The following is an 18,081-nucleotide window of genomic DNA, read 5'->3' on the forward strand; positions in this document are numbered from 1 at the left end:
TTTTAATTTTCTGCTTTATCTCTGATCAAATATTTTATTTACTTCCCTTTGATAGCTTTGGGTTTAGATTATTCTCCTTTTTTGCAGTTCATTAAGTTGTAAAGTTAGGTTGTTGCTTTGAGAGCTTTCTTGTTTCTTAATATAAGCATTTATAGCTATGAATTTCTCCTTTGTATTCCTGTATCTCATAAATTTTGATATGGTATATTTTTGTTTCCATTCGTGTCTTAAGTATGTTCTAATTTCCCTATTGATTTGTTGATCCATTGATTAAGACTGTCTAATTTCCACTAATTTGTGAATTTTCTAACTTGCTTTCTAACTTTATCCCACTGTGGCTGGAGAAGATACTTTGTATGGCTTGTATCTTTTAAAATCTGTTGAGACTTAATTTATGGCCTAACATATTGTCTATTCTGTAAAATGCGCCATATGCTCTTGAGTAGAAAGTGAATTCTGTTGTTATTTGGTAGAGAATTCTATATATGTTTGTATGTCTGGTTGATTATTTGTTCAAGTCCTGTATTTCCTTACTTCTGATTGTTCAATGCATTATTAAAGAGAGGGTATTGAAGTCTCCAACTATCATCGTAGAACTGTTTATTTCTCCCTTCAATTCTGTCAATTTTTTCTTCATATATTTTGATGCTCTGCCATTAAGTATTTCAATGTTTAACATTTTTATATCTTCTTGCTGGATTGAGCTCTTTATTAGTAATGATCTTTGGGGCACCTGGGTAGCTCAGTCGGGTTGAGCATCTGACTTCGGTTCAGGTCCTGATCCCAGGGTCCCAGGGATCAAGCCCCACATGGGCTCTCTGCTCAGCTGGGAGTCTGCTTCTCCCTCTCCATCTGCCACTCCCCCTGCTTGTGCTTTTTCAATATCTCTCTGTCAAATAAATAAATAAATAAATAAAGTCTTTTAAAAAAATAATGGCCTTTGTCACTTATAACCCTTTTTGATTTTAAAGTTTATTTTGTCTGATACTAGTATAGTCACCCCTTCCTGCTAGTGATTACTATTTTCATGGAATATTTTTTTTCGGTCAGCCTATTTGTGTCTTTACATCTAAAGTGAATCTTGTAGACTACCTACAGATGGATCATGTATTTATTTATTTATTTATTTATTTATTTATTTATTTTTAAAGATTTTATTTATTCATTTGACAGTCAGAGATCACAAGTAGGCAGAGAGGCAGGCAGAAAGAGAAAGGAGGAAGCAGGCTCCCTGCTGAGCAGAGAGCCCATGCAGGGCTCAATCCCAGGATCCTGGGATCATGACCTGAGCTGAAGGCAGTGGCTTTAACCCACTGAGCCACCCAGGCACCCCTGGATCATGTATTTAAATACATTCTGCCAATCTCTGTCATTTGATTAGAGAACTTAATCCATTTATATTTAAAATAATTATTAATAAGAAAGGCCCTAATTTTGTCATTTTTTTCTGTATGCTTTATAGATTGCTTGTCCCTCATGTCCTGCATTACTATCTTCTTTTGTGTTTATTTGATTTTTTGTAGCGAAGTGTTTAAATTCCTTTTCCATTTCCTTTTTTTTTCCTTTTCTTTTTAAACTGGGTTTGTAGCAGGACTTGGGGAATAAGGTGGAAATCAAATATGAGATGCCTATTAGACATACAGATAGATATCAGCCAAGTAGTTGGATACATGGGTCTGGAGTTAAGAAGAAATATCTAAGCTTGAGTTATATATTTGGGAGCCATGAATGTATGGTTGATATTTTAGGATCTCAAGGGAATGAATGTGAAGAGTGAAGACAAGAGAATCAAGAATTGAGCCCTGGGGAATGCTAGTGTGAAGAGATTCCAGAGAATTGGGGGAGGGATCACTAGAAGATCTAAAACACTGCTGTCTTCTTTGTACTTTCAGATAGTTCCAGGCCCTCCAGTAATTAGGTTTTGTTGTTTTTATCTCCCTCCTATATCTTGGTGCATGGGACTGTTGGAGCTCTGAGAATCCATACATACCAGGAAATGATCTTTCATCTCCGCTCTATGGCACCTCTTTGTTTTATGTTCTGTCACTTCTGTGCTTCCTAGCATCTGGGCATTTATATTGATGATTCCAGTGTCATTATTCTCCCACTTCTGGTACAGCAGTCATTTCCTTTTGTGTACATTCTTTAGCTATATTTTTGTGGTAACCATGGGGACTGCATTTAACATCCTAAAGTTATAACATTCTAATTTGAATTCATACTAGCTTAACTTCAGTAACATACAAAAACTCTTTAACAACTCCATCCCACCCCTTTCAGTTGTTATGTCCCAGAATTACATCTTTATACCTGTTGCACCCAAACAGAAATGATTTTTTAATGCATTAACCTGTTAAATGTGGAGTTACAAACTAAAGTTACAGTAATATTAGCTTTTAAGTTTATAGTAGTTTTTAAAATGTAAATTTTTTAACATTTCTAAAATGTGTTTTTTAAATGTGTTATTTTAATATACTTTGTAAATAACTTTAAGAGATTTAAATCTCTTAAATTATAGAAAACAAAAAGTGGACTTACGCCATTGTTAATAGTGGCTTTTAAAATTGCTAATGTAGGGGCGCCTGGGTGGCTCAGTGGGTTAAGCCGCTGCCTTCGGCTCGGGTCATGATCTCAGGGTCCTGGGATCGAGTCCCGCATCGGGCTCTCTGCTCAGCAGGGAGCCTGCTTCCCTTCCTCTCTCTCTGCCTGCCTCTCTGCCTACTTGTGATCTCTGTCTGTCAAATAAATAAATAAAATCTTTAAAAAAAAAAAATTGCTAATGTATTTTTTATCTTTACTGAAATCTTTATTTCTTCATATGTTCTTTCAATTAGCAATAATCGCGCCTCAGATAAACCTCATTGGCTGCGATACTGCCACTGCTCAAAGCTATTTCTTCATATGTTCTTAAAATTGTATGTTCTTCATATGTTCTTCATATGTACATAAATGGTCCACTGACTTTTCATTTCAACCTGAAGGATCCCTCTAGCCTTTCTTGCAGGGCAGCTCTAATGATAAACTCTCAGCTTTTGTTTATCTGGGAATGTCTTAATTTCTCCCTCGCTTTGGAAGGATATTTTTGCCAGATTTAGGATTCTTGGTTTAACAGGGTTATTTTTTCTTTTAGCAATTTAAATATATCAACCCACTTCCTTCTGGACTCCAAAGTTTCTGATGAGAAATCTGCTACTCCTCTTGAGGAGTTCTTGTATGTGATAAGTTGCTTCTCTCTTGCTGTTTTTCAGAATTCTGTCTTTTACTTTGGATAGTTTGAATATATGTCTTAGTGTGGGTCTCTTTGAGTTTATCCTACTTAGGATTTGTTGTGTTTTCTGGATGTTTGTATTCATGTGTTTCATCAAATTTGGGAAATTCTCATCCATTAGTTCTTCAAATACTCTCTTTCTCCTCCTTATGGAATTCCTATAACTAATGCATAACTTGGTCCACTGGATGGTGTTCCACAGGTCCCTATGCTTTGTTTACTTTTTTTCAGTCTTTTTTTCTTTCTGTCCCTCAGATTTAGTACTTTCCATTGTCCTATCACTTCAAGTAAAGTGATTCTTTCTTCTGCCTGTTCAAATATGTCTTTTACTCTCTAGTGAATTTTTTGTTTCTCTTCTACTTTTCAGCTCCAAAATTTCCTTTTGGTTTCCTTTTAGGCTTTCTATCTTTTTATAGATATTTCCATTTCATGCCTTCATTTTCTTGATTTTCTCCAAGTATTCCTTTTGTTCTTTGAGCATTTTTAAGAAAGTTGTTTTAAAGGTTGTGTGTAGTAGATTTACCATCAGGTCTTCAGGACTAGTTTATCTTGTTATTCTTTTTTCATTTTGGAAAATCTGTACTTTCCTGTTTCTTTGTATGCTTTCTGATATTGTTGTTATATTTCAGTCTAATAATGTAGTTATTCCGGGACTTGGATTCTCTCCCTTTCTCAGGATTTTCTGTTTTCTCTTGTTTTTTTTTGATGGTAGGATGTCTCTGTAGTAAAGATCAGCCTGAGTTGTAAATTTAAGGTTCTTCAGGTCTTTTTGACCCTGTACCTTCCCCTGGGCATGCAAGGTGACTTTGTAATTTCTCTTATATCTCCAGTTGCTTTTGAATGTCCTACTATTCAATGCCTGGCTTCCAAAAGAGGGGAAAGAAAAGTGAAAGGGAAAAAGATACTGTCTCTTTAAATACCCCTGGAAGTCACTTCAGCCATTTGGGCAGAGTCTTGCAATAATGGGGAGTGGTTGCAATAGTGGCCACTACCTCTTGGTGTACACCACTGTGATCAACAGCAGTAGTCAGTAATCAAAGCATAGATCCCTGATATTTGGAGGACAGGGTCCTTTTTGTCTACTCTTGGTCCAGCAAGCTATGTGTAAGGTATTCTGGGAACATGTAGACAACTGCTTGCTGTGGGGCTGAGGGGTGAGGGATAGGTAGATGTTACTGTACTAAGAGCTGAAATTGCCTGGCCTGTACCATCCAAAGATTTTTTTTTTTTTAAGATTTTATTTATTTATTGGTCAGAGAGCGAGAGGGAGAGCACAAAGAGGGGGAGTGGCAGGCAGAGGGAGAAGCAGGCTTCCTGCTGAGCAGGGAGCCTCATGTGGGACTTGATCCCAGGACCCTGAGATCATGACCTGAGCTGAAGGCAGACATGTAACCAACTGAGTCACCCAGGAATCTCCCAACCAAAGTTAAAGACTTGAAGTCGCAAGCCTTTAACAGACTCCAGAGTTCAAAATAGTTACATCAGATACATTTTGCCAGTGCAGTTGTTGTCTGGGTGAGCAGACAGATTTCTGATGGTTTTTATACTGCCTTCTTTGAGGCATCCTCTACAGTCCATTTCAGTAGATACATTATCCATGATTGTGATAATCATGCTGAGATGAACTTCATCATAGGAATGGCATAGGTAGACCATCAGCCCTGATCAAAGGGAAGGAAAGAACACTTGCAGTTAAAAGAAATGATATAATTAGTTTTTTGGGATTATTCAGCACTGAGAAATCTGAGCAACAAACATACAAGTGTATTAATTGTTAAAAATATTAATAAATTTGAACACATGTAAACAATATCATTTCTTTATATAAATGCTGTAATTAGGGGGTACCTGGGTGGCTCAGTGGGTTAAGGCCTCTGCCTTCAGCTCAGGTCGTGATCTCAGGGTCCTGGGATCGAGCCCCACATCGGACTCTCTGCTCAGCGGGGAGCCTGCTTCCCCCTCTCTCTCTGCCTGCCTCTCTGTCTACTTGTGATCTCTCTGTCAAATAAATAAATAAAATCTTTTAAAAAAGCTGTAATTATGCTTTTCTTCCAGAAACCTATATAGAGCCATGATTCCTAACTTGCTATAAGGTTCCTGTATTGGGGAAGGGAAAAAAGTTCTTTAAACCATTTAAATTAGCCTGAGAGTGTTCTAAAACTTCCTCCCTTCTTCCCAAATTTTATAATTGTGAAGAAATACTCAAAATTTGGGTAAAAGTTGCCAATTTTTAATGCTTTTTCAAAGTTGTATTTTCATAGTATGGTTACATTTGGTGGCTTCTGTGTTGATATTTCAACACAGAATTTTTTCAGTGTTAAATTATATATAAAGGTTCCTGTTTGGGGTGAACATGGAATGTAGTGTAATTGTTTTAATAATTAATAATTATCTTTAAAAATTAATTATCCTGGATTTCCTTAAATTTTATTTAAATATATAACACAATTATTTTTTGTCTTCTAAATCAATAAAATAATATTTTGAAAAATAAATGAAAAAGAAAGTTACCTCATTTTAAAACTCATATCTTCAACATTTAAACCTTATGGGTTGTCAGCCTGCAGGTAATTGACATGTCTGTTGAGAAAATAACAGTTTTGTGTATATATATGTATTTTTTTTCATCAATATTCCAAAATTTTGCTGTCTTTCCATGACCCTGACATCTCAGCCAATTACTCTGTAGAAGTTTAGTAACAGGACATGCAGCAGTTGTGGTGTCAGTCACAAAAATTAGGATTCAGTTCCATAAGCAGCTCATGTGAGAACCTATAGACCAGGACACAAATTAGAGACACAAGAGTTAGGAATGATTATGCCACTTTAATTACCCTCAGGAGACTAAAGCAGGAACAGAACAATCCACTTGACTTTAATGGAGAGATGGAGGGAAAAAAAAAAACCTACTATATCCTCTGGAAGCTGAGAAGAAATTGCCAGGATGCTCTGGAAGGCCCTAGGCTATCTCTATCTGAAAGTAAAGTAGTTTTCACTCTATCAGCAAATTTCAAAATGTGATCCATGGATTACCTTACTGAAGATCGAACTGTGGCTTCTGGGACTCTGTCTATCCCCCTATGTCTCCTGAATCAGAATCTCTGAGGTTGAGTTTCAAGAATTTCCATTTCTAAACAGATAGCCAGATTAATTTTTTAAATAGTAACTCATGGAGATAAAGCAATTTATAGTAAATTATATGCAATGACCTGCAGACCAAGATAGAGAACATTGTCATTATTCCAGAATGTTTCTCTTGCCCCTTTCCAGTCATTTCTCTTCAATATCCCAACTATGTTGAGCCCAGTTACAACTTTTTTCTATATATGTTATTTATATCTATTTTTGAGTCTCATCAAAATGGAACCTGTAATAGATAATCTTTTGCTTCTCTTTTCCTTCCCTCAGCATACTGTTTTTGAGGCCAGTTAAATTTTAGGCACACTGGAATTTGAGAACCAAAGCTCTCTAAGGTAGAAATCATCATAAGGAAGCCTGATGTTAGAACTCATCTGAAATAATGGAATTTTTTCAAACTACCCCATTTTAAAACCATCTTATATCTGAGGCAAATCCATTACGTGGTTGCCAAATAATTTTTTTTTAATTTTTTGTTTTTTAAAGTTGAAATATAATTAACATACAGTGTTATGTTAGTTTCAGGTGTACAATATAATGATTCAGCAATTCTATACATTTCTCAGTGCTCATCAAGATGAGTGTACTCTCAGTCCTCTATCTATTTCACCCATCCCCTAACCCACCTCCCCTCGGGCAACCACCAGTTAGTTCTCTGTATTTAAGATTCCATTTTTTGTCTCTTTTTACTTTGTTTCTTAAATTCCATATATAAGTGACATCGTATGGTATTTGCTTTTCTCTGACTAACGTATTTTATTTAGCATCATAATCTTTGGGTCCATCCATATCATTGTAAATGTTAATTTGAGCTTTTCTGCATTAATGATATCACTCAGACCAGCCTCCATGAAATCAACCACACATTTTCATCATCATACTTTCCCTATTCCTAAATTTATACTTTCTTCATTTAGAAATTCTTTGTGGAGAATTTTAATAGTACTATAATGACAGCCAGTCAAAATTTCAGTAGTATCTGGCTTTATATAAACTAGTCACAAGTCCAAATAACTTAGCATTCACCATTTGTTCTCAGAATCCTTTCAGCTTGATTTCCATAGGTATTCACTCAAGAATCCTAAGTAGTTTCTCAAAATGGGGAGAATTACACAATAAGAAAACAAAGTTGTAGTTATCAGAGAAGCGTGAAAATTATGATGGAAAACACCTATTAGACCACTTAGGTTTCAGCCCTGCTAGGGAGATGTTGGTCACCGTAGTAGGCTACCAAGTGTTTTGCTGAGTTCTTTGCTTAAAGCAGTTTTGCTTCAGCTATACTTTTGGCTTCTGTTGCTCTTTTGACTGAGACTTCTGCAATCAAATAATTGTTGTAGGATCAAAGTTTTACTAGAGAAGTAACCTAACTATTCCAAGTTGGAAAAACATACTTCTGTGTCACACTACTACCATGCTTCACTTATGACACCAGATGCGTGGGTTTTCCACACGTTAAGCAGGGTGTCCTGTAATTCATTTCGTTTCTGACACTACCCACTGGAGGCAGCATTAGATCTCACAAGGTAAAGGGCTAAGTCCTGCAAGACTGCCCCCACTTCAAATGCCAATCATAAGTCCAGGTTGTCACTGCACTTCAGACTGACAGGTCATACAATGAGGTTCCCATGACCTTTGGGTTTGATAATTTGTTAGGATGCCTTGTTTATTATAAAAGATAAAATAAATGATACAGATAAACATCCAGATGAAGAAATATATAGGGTGAAGTCTGGAAGGTCCAGAAGGAGCTTCTGTCTCTATGGAATTGGGGTATATCACTCTCCAAGTGTGGCTGTATTCGTCAACCTAGAAGCTCTTCCAGCCCAGGGCTTTTGATGGAGGCTTCATCACATAAACATGAATGATCAACTCAATCTCTAGACCCTTATTTCTTTCCAGATTATGAAGGGTAGACCTGAAAGTTTACACTTACAATCATGGCTTGGTCTCTGGTGACCAGCCCCAATCTTGAAGCTATTCATGAGTCCACCAAGAGTTGCCTCATTAGAGCAAAAGACACTACTGTCACATATCAGATTCTCAGGAATTTGGGAGCTCTGGTCAGGAATCACAATCAAAGAGACCAGACATTGGGGCAGAAGATGTTCCTTGTACTCTCATCATTTAGCATATTACAAGGAGCAATGCGTTAGAATCAGGGCAGAGAGCAATTATATTTTCAAGTATTTTACATTTTCTTTACGTTTTTATCTACAGACTCATTCTGCCAACAAGCTTATTAAATAGTGGTCTCTTGACCTGTGAAGTTAGAAGATTTCTTGATAAAATATTAGAAGTCAACTGTCTTACTTTCCTACTGCTATTATACCAAAAAGCCCCTTTGAGGGGGTGGGGGAAAGCATATAAAATTGAATGCCAAGAGGATAATCTAGACTGTAAGGGCCATCTGGATGACTGATGAGCAGCATGGGAATGCTCAATTCAGGGACTATACAGATGGAGGGCCACTAAAGACACTGTTAACTAGAATTGGCCCCATCAGGGGAATATCCCCGGGGAAATTTGGAACTTCATGTATTCCCTTTTTACCTGGCATTGTTAACACAAATAATTTTTTTTTAAACTTACCTTCACTTTCTTTTCCTCCCATTTTGTTTAATTCCTTTTTTGAATTAATAGTGTTTAGAAAAATATATAAACTATAATTCAATTCATAGACTTGAAAATTGTTCTTTCTTGAAGTGGGTATTTTACTCACATTGGATCTTTAACTCTATCATGTACAAAACATTAAATTTCACCAAGAGATGATTCAACTTCTAACTGTGGGATATTTAAAATAGCCAATAAGAGGCTCACAGACGATAGTCACAGTTCTGCAGGATTCTATGGTTCTACTCTCATCTATTGTAGGAGTAAAGGAATGAAAGCCACTATGAAACTCTGGGTCACTCAGATGGCCTGGTTATTCCCATTGCCTTCTGCTTCAAAGACAAATACATTACTGAGGATGTTACTAATTCTGAGCTGAGGTCTTTTCCATCTCTTTGACCTCTAATGCTTTTCTACTGATTTAGCATGAATTCTGTTTCATAGAGATGGAGATAAAATGCACATTTCTACTCTTTGTTCCATTCCATATATCTCTACAGGAGAAATGGACATTTTCTAACTTTTATGTTTTGTGCTAAAATATTAGGTATCCAGAAAAGAAGAGAAATATTTGCTTCTCAGGAATCTTAAGATAGATCACAAAGTGATCTATAAAAACAGAACATTTGGATTGGGGACAAAAAGATATAGGTCAGAATCATGGCTACATTACTAACTAGCTGCAAATCATAATACCTGAATCTCATATTCTTCATCTCTGGACTGGAGATAGTAATATTTGGTTTGCCTGGTAGAGAGGGGTGTGTGTGTGTGTGTGTGTGTGTGTGTGTGTGTAGGTCAAATAAGGTAATCTGTGTGTATGCACCTTGTATACTAAAAAATATTATGGAAGTGTTAACTTCCTTTTGCTGCTGCTGGTTCTGGTGGTGATGGCAAGCACTGTGGCATAGTAGAAGTCAGATTGGAGTTCAAACTCATGTTGCTGTTATACTTAGTGTGTACCATACTTTTATATCATAGTTTCCTCATCTGTATAATGGGATAAAAATTACTGTTTTTAACAAACTAAAAAAAATAACTAACATATAAAATCTATACTTGTTAATAAATGTTAAACATTTAACAGATGACCAGTAAATACGAGTTTTCTATCTAATTCCTTCCTCTGCTCCATGCACATACTCTAAAACATAAATGTGGGACTAGGTCAGGATTTGGTAATTTACAGCCTTTGGGCTAAATCTGGCTCACCATTTGTCTGAATAAATACAGTTTTATTTGAATAAAGCCACACTCATTTGCTTACATAGTGTCTACAGATGCTTCTTTATATTATGGCAGCATTCACTGGTTGTGACAGAGACTACATGGCTGACAAAGCCCAAAATACTTGTAGGCCCACATAGCCCTTTACAAAAAAGTTTGGTGATCTCTGGTGTAGAGAAAGTTCTAATATTAAAAACATAAGTAATGAACCTAGTGGTTATTTGCTTGGACCACAGACACTTAAACTTGGGGATATAGATGTTATCTCAGACTTTTTTGGTGTTAGGACCACGTTCCAATGTAGAAAAATTTATTTATGTAGTTTTAACTATCTATACATTATTATGAAAATGGTTTTGAGTGTGGGGACCACCAGTTGTCCCAGATTACACTTTGAGAGCTACTTTTTTAAGGTCATGTGTTCATGAAGTGATACTGGTGCAAAATCCAAACCAGGTTAATATAACTCCTCAAAAAGTAAAATTTGACTTACAAGTTTTGTTTTTTTTTTTTTAAGATTTTATTTATTTATTTGACAGACAGAAATCACAAGTAGCCAAAGAGGCAGGCAGAGAGAGAAGAGGAAGCAGGGCTGCTGCTGAGTGGAGAGCCCGATGCGGGGCTCGATTCCAGGACCCTGAGATTATGACCTGAGCTGAAGACAGAGGCTTTAACCCACTGAGCCACCCAGGCGCCCCTGACTTAGAGTTTTGAGCCTGATCAGTTTTACTTTCTGTCTCACAGTGAATAATTTGTTTTGAATACAGATATATTCTGTTAAGCAAAGGACTTGTGGTTGAAAATGTAGTACTAGACTAAAATCCCACATGTTAAAACCTTATTATTTTCTGTTGATTTGCATTTTAAGAAATAAAGATGGATTCACATGTGTCAGGCTTAAAATACTTTTATAGCTGTAATCTTGTGTTTTCCTTACTGAGGAGGCACATCATACTGGCCCAGAAAGCAGGGTTTTGTGAGGACTCATTTTAAATATAGTTGCTTCTACTATTTCTAAGTCCTTGCTGTAAAAAGAAAAATAAAAACGTAAAGTTTGATGTAAATAAAGTGATCTTTAAAAATTATACCATAATATGTGCTCATTGTACATGACTTTCAAGTACAGATGAACAAAATAAAAAAGAAAAATACGTATGAAATACCAATAAGAACAATTACCTTTGGAATTTTTCTAGTATTTTAATCTGATGTCTGTGATCCTATGTACCCAAAACTTTAAAACTGTGATACTGAATTATTTTATCTTTTTCTAAGATACTCATTTCTTTGAAAAACCTAATATACTGTCTTTACAAAGTCTCATCACAGTAAACTCATTTGAAAATACAAAAAATATATTATCTTTTAAAAATATTTTGCTTAACAGTGGGGCGCCTGGGTGGCTCAGTGGGTTAAGCCTCTGCCTTCAGCTCAGATCATGGTCTCAGGGTCCTGGGATCAAGCCCCACATCAGGCTCTCTGCTCAGAGGGGAGCCTGCTTCCCCACCCCCCCACCCCCGCCTGCCTTTCTGCCTACTTGTGATCTCTCTCTCTGTCAAATTAAAAATATATATATTTTGCTTAACAAATTATTTTGCTTAGGATTTAAAAAATTACTTAGTAAGACTTCTAATTATTTTTGGTTGTAAGGACAAAGTACTTCTTTTTTATTAAAGGATAGAAAAATGTATGAAATGCTCTTTGAGATTTAAATAAGGTCAAATAAATGTAAAAATGCATTATTGCAATAAGCTGAATTTGACATTATTTCAAGCAGGAAAGACTGAGTAATGAAATGAACAATGTTGAGATTCTGATTAGCTGAACAATGAAAATTTAATTTTTCAAAGGAGAGATTTAAAAAAATAGAAGATTTGACTTTTGGCTAATAAGATCCTTTAATCATCAATCATATTTATGATAATTAAGTTTAAAAATGACAGTGAACTCAGGAATTTTTACAAGCTTCTATGTCATATGATACTTTATTTTTTAGAAAGATTTATTAATTTTTTGAGAGATAGTAAGTGAGCAAGGAGAGGGACAGAAAGAGAGAAACTTAAATAGACTTCCCACTGAGCACAGGGCAGATCTGGGGCTGGATCTAAGGACCCTGAGATCAAGACCTGAGCTGAAACCAAGAGTTGGATTCTCAACCAGCTGCACCATGCAGGCGCCCCTCCCTGTACTTTATTTCAGTATTTGAAAGTCTCTTACAGCCTCAGAATCGTCAACTTCATCCATATAGTCAACATGCAGCAAAATAATTTTAATGAAACCATGAGAAAAAAAATGCCATGAAAGCATACATTTACCGAAGACATATGTTTTAGGAAAGACAGTCTTATTTCAAGAAAACATAGTCTTTTATTGGTTTGTGGCATAAAATATTTTCTTTTCTGACAGACATGTATATCTTTCACAAAATACATGTAGTAATGGTACAGAATTAATAGTCCAACCTCATTAGTATGAGTGAATATTACTTCTCAAAGGAATATAAATTAATAGAAATTCCTCAGTGAAATTCCACAGACTGTCTTTTGGCCCCGAGAACTGTTTTGTAAATGGACCAGGTTTTGTGCTTATACTGGGTATTGGAGCTACAAACATGAAAACAAAGAGATTTGCACTTCAGAAGAAGGAACTTCAAAGAGTCAAGTGCAAAGGTCAGGAAGCAGTAATTCTGTGTGGGTGGAAGGTGAAGTAGGATAGCATAAGCAAGTTGTGTGTTGAAGAGACTCTTCTTTTCATGCATGGATCTACTGGTATAAGCTTCCATCAAAAAGTGACTCCTTCTTAGATGTTTCCCATGACATAAATATCATTTTTCCTTTCTTGTCCTACAGATCAGTTTTTCCTTCAAAGCTCCTCTTTTCTAGAGAAGTAAAATCCAGGAGAAGAAATGTTTAATTGTTAGAATCATTAAAGTTATGCTTATTTGTTAAGGCTACAGCTAGCGTAGGAGAGATAGAAGTCCCAACTTTAGCAGTATGTCTGCCAGCTTCTCTTTCTCTCTGAAGAAGGCATATAGGAATGAAAGTAAGTGGGATTATTCTGGGGAAAACCTTGAATCTTCTTTAATTCATGAAAGGATAAATTATTCATAATTAAGAGACTTTATTATCAGTAATACATTACTTGTGACATTTTTTATCAGTGTGTCTCTCCTCTGAAGGTTGAGACATTTTTGCTAAAAATGATAACCATATTATTCCCACTCACTCTGGTTCATAACCCTCATAGTCTTCTGTGGCTTCTCATTCTTCCATGCCTTGCATAAATCATTGTTTGTCGAGTCTAGGCAGTTCTTATTCCTTTGCCTTGGGTTTAGTGTCTCTCCTTTCATTATCATTTACATTGCCACATCTTAATATAGATTTCTGTTATCTGTTGTCTGGAAAATCATAAAGTGTTCAAGCCATGTTGTACTGGGAGCTGAGAGTATGTGTATGGATATTTAAAAAAAAAAATTTTTCCCCACTTTGGTCATCAGATTCTGTGACCATTTCAGTCTCTGCTCAAAAAGCTACTAGTGGCATTCCATCTGTTATCTAAAAGAGTCTAAGCAGCCTGGTTGAATATCAATATATCTTATAGTGAGATTACTCTTATTCTGTTATGTAAAGGTTATGTTTCAATCTGAATATTTTAATAAAGGAAAGTAATATTAAAATTGGAATAAGTATTGTAAGTTACTGAACAAAATTCAAGATTCATTTCTGAATAGAAATAAAATGAATAAAAACCCCACAGTTTATGGAGAAGTAGAAATACCAGCCTACTTAACTAATATATTAAGCGTGCAAATAAAATTTGTAAACATCGTATTTGCTGAATTCATTACTACTAAATGAGCAGGATCTAAGAATTAATAATTAGCATTTTGACACATTTTTGAGAATCCGGATCAATGCAATAAAATTAAAAACAGGAACAAGTAATTTAAAGAAATGATAGCTTTTATTATTTTTAAATATTACAGATATAAGGAAACTTAAAATTATCATGACCTCTGATTAGTTATAAGAATGTTTGAAATCTACCTTAAAATAATACTAATTACCTTAAAATCTACCTTAAATCTACCTTAAAATAATACTCTATCATCTTTTGAAAATATTTTGCTTAACAGTGGGATGCCTGGGTGGCTCAGTGGGTTAAGCCTCTGCCTTCAGCTCAGGTCATGGTCTCAGGGCCCTGGGATGGAGCCCCGCATTGGGCTCTCTGCTCAGCGGGGAGCCTGCTTCCCCCCACCCCTGTCTGCCTCTCTGCCTACTTGTGATCTCTCTTAAGAGTTATGAAAAAACTTTTTTCAAGATTATTTATGTTAACAAAAATTTGGAAAAGCCTAAGAATTTAGCTATAGGGAAATGATTTGTGAAGATGGTACATTTATTTGGACTGGCATTAAACTTAATTTTTATGAGATGTTTGTATCACTCAAAGTCTGTGCATAGACACTGGTAAAACACAAAGAGAATTGTATACCGAATGTGTGATATTATGGTAGCTGTGTAGAAAATATCAAAGAACAAAATGGAATGAAAACAACAGAGCTTGACATAGTGATTGTCTTTGGACAGTGGATTCTTAGCTTCTTTTATTCTTTTTACTAATTTGAAATTATAAATTTATTACTGTAAGATTATATTATTTTTATAATTAGAATACATTAAACGAGTGCTAAATAAACAAATATGCCAAATTCAGTTAGAATTCACTTCCCTCAAGAACCTTTCCTTGATTAATTCCGCTGGCATTGATAATTGCTTTATACCATACCCCCATATTCGTGTATTCAATTTTTGCATGTTTCAAAAAATAAATTTATGAGCATAATTATGGTATTTCCACATATATATAGTGTAGGCTCCACACTGAATTAAAAGCTTGAGAATATTAGCAACCTCAAGTGTATGTCCTGTTGTATTTCTAGAATAATTTATGTACTTTTCACAGATTGAATGTTAACTTACTGAACACCTGATGAACCATTGGAAATGTGGTGACATGTGACACGAGGAATATATATGAAATACAATCCAACATTCTCTACAGTTTTTATTGCCACTAAACCCTAGTTGTTGAATTTCAAAAATACATATGCAAAAATGTTGAGTATTATACTTTTATAGTTGTATATTACCATTTCAAACCAAGATTATAGTTTATCTAGCAATGCTGTCCATATAAAATTTTTAAGCTCTAATTTTCTGTCAGTGGTATGTTACCATTATGTTCATATATGCCATAGTTCTTTCTGAGTTTCCATCAGAAATCAGCTCAAGTGTTTTGTTATAAAGCTAGATAGCAAAGAAGAAATGGGTAACTGCTGCTAGTAGGTAGATGTCACTACCGCTGAATTGCCTATTAACACATATACACTGTTTCTTTGTGTCCCAGATGTTCAGGCATATGGGAATGAAAAAAATCAATGAATTGGAACCTCTTGATTCTGTTATTCTGGTGACAAACAGTCTGTATTGCTCATTGATGATTGTTTTACCCTTGACAAAGTGGTAGCAATTGTTACTTGCAGATGTAGCTACATTTAATTTCTCAATTCCCCACACCACTTTATTTGTCATTCTGGATCAGAGGAAAAAAAAAATACCACTAACTACATGTGCTCTCTATACTCATTGATTAACTAAGGAATATTATTAGTACTTCTTATTGAAACCAGATGAGAATAAATGATACATTAAATCCAGTCATTTAGCAGAAGATCTTTACTCATTTCAGGGAATGAGGTTTTGAGCAAGAATTGTGAACAACTCTGGAGAAAGAATAAGATAATAGACCCCAATGTTAGTTATATTTTTCCAAAAGCAAAGGAAAATGCAGATGTATAAATTGAAATAATATATATTTTTTAATTTTAAAGATTTTCTTGTTTATTTGGGAGTGGGGACAGGGAGGAGAGTCTTTTTTTTTTTTTAAAGATTTTATTTATTTATTTGACAGAGATCAGAGTAGGCAGAGAGACAGGAGGAGAGAGAAGAGGAAGCAGGCTCCCTGCTGAGCAGAGAGCCCTATGCAGGGCTCCATCCCAAGACCCTGAGATTATGACCTAAAACAAAGGTAGAGGCTTAACCCACTGAACCACCCAGGTGCCCCAAGAGGGAGAGTCTTAAGCTTTACTCTGTGCTGAGCACATAACCCCTGTTCTGGGGTGAGTCTCATGACCCTGAGATCATGACTTGAGCCAAAACCAAGAGTTGGACCTTGACTGAGTATGCCACCCAGGCGCCCCTCACACAGTTTTTTAAGATCAGGCAAAAGTAGATGTGGTTTTGTGAGTCATTTACAAATTGATGCGAATGTGAACAATGACCCAGAAAACCAGACAGGAAGAAAATAAGCTGGGTGAATAATGGTTCCAATGCTAATAAAATAATGTGATTAGCAGCCAGCTCAGTCGGAAGAAGTAGAAAAACAGTGATACTGCATCTAAGGTTTGGGTGGCAATATGAAGGCTAATGTTGGAATATAGTTTAAAAAAAGAAGAAATTAGTGAAAGCAAAGAACAAAAAGACGAGTGAACTTGTCTAATTCATTTTTGTGAACATTTTCATATATATATATAATACATTCATATATATACACATACATATATACATTCATATATATATATACATACATATATACATACATATATACATATATATATATGTATATATATATATACACACACACACACACACACACATACACTTGTGCCCAAGGCCATTCTAAATGTCATTGGCTATTAATTCTTTGGCTTTAGGCTATTTTTCTACAGGCAAATTTTTGTTCAAATATGTGATTCAATATAAATATTCCTTCCTTCCAAAAATGTTTATCATAGTCCAAAGGTTGAAAGTGGATATACCTTTCAAAAATAAACATTTGAAAAGAGCAGAAAATCTAGAATACTTAAATGGATTACATTAGTAGAGTCAAATTCAAATAACAAAATGGAAAAGAGTGCAAATGGAGAATCACAGAGAGGAACATTTAATTTTAATACTGAGGAAAAACTTAACATGGGTTCTTTCCAGTTGTACAGTAGTTTAATAAATGTAGCAACCTTTTTTTTCCCAGTCATGTTAAAATCTCTTTCATTTAGTTGTAATGCCAGGAGAAGGATTAGTATTCTGTAGAAATTGTGATAAAGTGTTTATTTGGTTCTGTTTGCACTTGACATGCATTTTTTCAATACATGTATTTTGATAAGATTTGTATGTCTAATATAAGGCTTGGCTGTTGACCTTACAGCAGTTGTTACCAACATGTACACTGGCAGAAAATAATTATCTTCTGTTGTCTGGAGTGAGCATGGACATGTGTTTATACAAATTAAGGAATTTGGGGCATTTACATGTTCAGTTCAGCTTAGTGAACATTTAATGGTGATATGCTAATCTTGGGGTGGAAGACAAGAGGGGTGGAGGAGAGAGATAGAGATTTAAGTTTGGGTAGCCATACTCTAATTCTGTAAGTGTTGACAATACATATAAGAGAAATACATAGAAATCACTGAAATGCAAGGTAGATGTCTATAATGCAATAGTATATCCAAATCAATTCCTATTTATATAGTTAGTCCTCTGAATAGATGAGTTTAAGAAAAAGGTATATTCTGGTTGGGATGGGAGACATCATTTAGGAAGATTTCTTGAAAAATTGCATTAATTTTGATTGCTTTTAGGAAGAAAAAGGTTATTTTAGGAAGAAGAGATAGCTGAAGCAAGACATAGAATAATTTTCCTTTTGCACAGTATCTGAGAGTCCAACAGTTTCATTAGCAGAAACTACTTTTAATTTCCTTGGATCCTTGAGGTGATCTG

General features: G+C 35.2%; 1 non-coding gene across 1 annotated transcript; it reads right to left on the reverse strand.

The window, feature by feature from the left end:
* Positions 1–2,756: 2,756 nt before the first annotated feature.
* LOC116867554 lies at positions 2,757–2,891 on the reverse strand. Its single transcript, XR_004382606.1, has one exon. It is a non-coding gene; the product is annotated as a U4 spliceosomal RNA (small nuclear RNA).
* Between the last annotated feature and the right edge of the window lie 15,190 nt (positions 2,892–18,081).

Source organism: Lontra canadensis, unplaced genomic scaffold, assembly GCF_010015895.1.
Source record: "Lontra canadensis isolate GAN:19392208 unplaced genomic scaffold, GSC_riverotter_1.0 scaffold12, whole genome shotgun sequence".
Classification (NCBI taxonomy): Eukaryota; Metazoa; Chordata; class Mammalia; order Carnivora; family Mustelidae; genus Lontra; species Lontra canadensis.